Source organism: Telmatherina bonti, assembly GCF_933228915.1.
Source record: "Telmatherina bonti genome assembly, chromosome: 4".
NCBI lineage: Eukaryota > Metazoa > Chordata > Actinopteri > Atheriniformes > Telmatherinidae > Telmatherina > Telmatherina bonti.
The window spans coordinates 30,633,321-30,637,340 of record NC_136622.1 but is presented as its reverse complement, the minus strand read 5'-3'; positions in this window follow the sequence as shown (position 1 = coordinate 30,637,340).

Sequence of the window (4,020 nt, the reverse complement as noted above, 5' to 3'; positions counted from 1 at the left end):
CATTTTCTGGAGCAGATGCAAGGGAATACCCCTCCTTCCCAGGTCAGCCTTCGTCATATGTGCTCCAACACAAATATGGTCATTTATTCTTCTCAATTGTCTTAATTACTCATCTCTGTAAAGGGCAAAACCGACAATCTGTACTCTTTTTTTTTTGTGATCTGTGTGCCTTTTCTTTTCATTTCAGCACTGTCATAGGACCAATTATCACAAGAGACAATGAACCTATGGTTGCTTCAAGAAATGTGAACACTTACCCAATACAAGTGTAAAAAGATGTAGAATACATTAAGCACATCTTCCTCAAAGGGCCTGAAAATAGAGACGCTCCAAGCAGCCTGGGAGGGACTTCATCATAACCTTGTAATGAATCTATTTTCATCTTTTTTTCCAACTTTTGAGATGGAGCATGACGGTCTGTGCATCTGGATTAATACTTGGAGAGAAACTGACAACCTTCTATAGACATTAGTGAGACTGATGTCTACTGCAGAGCACCAAACAGGGGCGAAATTTATCAAAAAAACATGGAACAAGCAAGAGCAGAAGGTGACAGCCCTCAGGATTTTCTTTTCTCCTTTCGATATTGTTGGAGGAAAAAAAATGTACATAAATTGTTTGTCCTTTCCAGTGTACATGGACTTTATTTGTGGTGGTTGTAAATCTACTGTCCTCTTACACACAAACTCCAACACAGCCAAAGGTCGATGAGGTTGAAAAAAGATGAAACAGATGAAGGAGATGTTTTACAAATGCAGATTAAGTGTCTGGATTCCACTTATTGGTATGGTACTTGTATGCCTTTGATCACCTCTTAAATGACTTTAGCAGTATAGTTTTGTAATTACAACCATTACAACTGGAACTGTTTAATTCACTGAAAATGTGCAATCAGCAGGTTATTTTCGATACTTGAAATGCCTTATTTATGTTAAATCATTCAGATGATGACACTGTAAATAAGAAGCCATTTATTAATATGTGCTGAGTTCCATTAAAGTCATTGTCCTGATGCGTTTTGTGAGTCCATCTTTGTGACGTTGTATGATTTAAGCATACAGTTGTTTCAGATACAGTGATCCTTGCACTTCCCAGGGATATGATTATATGACTAGTTTCAGTGTAGTGAAATGAAATAACCCAGAGTAAAGCTAGAAATGCATAGCAAAGCATATTCTTTCTTGATATTCATTCATTTTAAAAGCTTTTCATGAGCATAATAGTTTCGTTAGCATTCGCTGATAAACTGCAAATATTAGCTGCTTATTTTAATTCAGCTCAGAGCTGAGCAAACTAATTTGTTGTAGCAGCTTATTCCCTGCAAACCAGCTGAGAGTTAAATGTTGCTATTCCGAATTTCAACACAAATAATCTCAACATTTTTTTACTTTGACATTAGAAGCATCCTTAGGCATTCTTTTTCTTTGACTTTTATTTTCACTTAGCGGTTTAGTGACTCAGTTCAGATTAGAAGAAAAGGTTGTGTTTTCCTGAGCGATCTAACCTTTTTAAACCCAGCCTGGTTTCTCAGAAGCGTATGAAATCTGTATGAACTCCTTAACACTGTATTAAAAAGAGAAAGTTTAAATTACCTGCAAGGTTTTGAATGTTAGTAAATAAATCCCTGTTAAAAAATCCCACGGATGAAGTGCTTTATAGTAAATAGAGTACACCTACACAGAGGTTTTCTGGTCTTGTTGATCAGTAAAAACCCACATTTACAACCAAATTTACTGGGTTTTTCATAGTTTATACACACATGAACACACATGATGATGTAAGGGGCATTTGTAGGGTTCAGTGTATGTACTTTGACATACCTGATTAGTTCCAATTAATGGGCTACCTGCTGTACTTCGGCAGCCCCATGGCGGGTCGGCTTTCTTAAAATATATAAATAGAGGAATGAGGGTGATTCTTAAAATAAAACTGAAAGAAATGCAGATGAGAGATTTCACTGGGTTATAGCAGCTAATGGCAATTAAACTTGAGATCAACTTCCTCTGGGGACATTTTTCTGTTACAGTGGTCTTATCAGTTCACAAGATATTGAGTTGTGCTGAAGGGCATATTCTCTAAATTTGGGCACAAATGCCCACTAGCAAGTCCCCCCCTTACTTCCAAGATTCATGCTAAGCTAAGCTAACCAGCTCTTTGCTTGCGCTTCGTAATTGGCAGTCAGACCTGAAAGTTATCATGTTCTCATCAAACTCTGCCAAAACAGTAATTAAGCATTTTTCTCCACATCCCACAGCATTCCTTAAATCTAGTTGCAAACATCTCATTAACCCTGTCACATTTGCATCTTTAAGCCCGACACCCATTCGTTAATTGGAGTCACTCTTCCACTCTGTATACACACAGAGCTGAGTACTAGGATGAGCTTCTATAAGTGCAGCACACAGTGGGACACCGGCTACCGCTTTCACAGCCTCACAGGAGTTAATCCCAGAGGAACTCCTGGCTGCTGGTACCGTGTACAGTGTCATCCATCTTTGGAAACATGGGAATGTGTTCATCGGGCTTCACCCTAGTTATTGTATTTTCTACTGCTCACAAATACCCTGTTTTCTTAAAAAGCACACTTTGTCTGCTCATTGAGATGCACCAGAGCCACAGTTTCTAAGACAAAGACAGAAGAGCTTGACGCATAATTTTTCATTTTTTGTCAGCTTTTAAACCTGTAAGTATTTTTGTCTCACCAAACCTGAACCACAATATGACAGCTTCAACCATTTCTGGTCAAAAATAAAGAGCTGCTCATGGATCATCTGAAAAGATGCTTCTTTTCAAGGGGAATGCAATTAAACTGTGTGGTACAGCATGTTTCAAATTGTTTATATGTACTGAAGAGTAAATGTCATGTCATCTCACTTTAAGAAAAAATATATTTTGTGGTGTTGAACAAAAGCAGCTCCCGTGAGTTATTCAAAATGCTTTCCCTTCGCAACCCTGACACTTCACAGGTTACTCCAAACACTATCCTCAGCAGGTTGTAACTTGAAAGGTGTATTTGTGATCTCACAGATCTCTTTTGTCTAGAAAGATAAAAACTTTGCCCACGGATCTAAAAGCAAAAAGGGATTGTGTATTTACTTTGTTGCACAGACCACAATGGTGACCCATCCTGTCTGCAGAAATACAAGATTTATATATTTGCTTTGCCCAAAGGCAGAAAACATATATTTTCAGGGTTGTAGTATCCTTAAACATACAACTTGCTGCTCTATAACAGGCAGAAAATGGCAATTTGACTCTCCCCTCAAAGTCTATTCAGGGAATGTTACACAGCGTGTAACCAGATCAACACCACAAACACAGTCAAAGTTCAGCAGCACAGAAAGACTGAGACAAAGCCCCACTATGCAACAAATGCACAGGAACACAAAGACTCATGGATGACATATTTGGATGCAGATTTCATAAACCAAAATGAATTACACCCCAGTGTGCTAATCTTTTACTAAACATGGAGTGGATGTGACACACTTTGGACTTTTAATGAGTGCAGACAAGTTTAACTTAAATACGGAGGAGATTTCGCAGTGAATCCAGGTGTGGGTGTAAAAGCAATCATCACACATCAGAATGGAAAGTATTCAATATTCATATCTCTGCAGTTTTTCTGCCCTTGCACATGACATGTTGTCTGTTGGCTCCATCTGCACTGAAATCATGCAGCAAGACAGAAAATTACTGCAGACTGTCCATCATCAGCTGTGCTGAAATTATAACATTAGACAGAGGCAGCTGTGTGTGATATACAATTCTCTATGAATTAATGAGAAAGCATTTTAGTCCTCGCTTTTATTTCCTCCAGGCTACCACAGTTTTAACAAGGATCTGAAATAATGTCCTCTGTCCAACATGGGGTTGCTAAATGGACATAATGTGTGCAAGATGGCAGCAAGAAGCATCCCTTTTTCTGTCAGTCTTCAGAGTGGCTCTCTGGGCTGCGGCTGTAGGCTCTGATGTCTCACATCATGCTACAGAGCAGTGAGAAATAAGACACAAGTGATG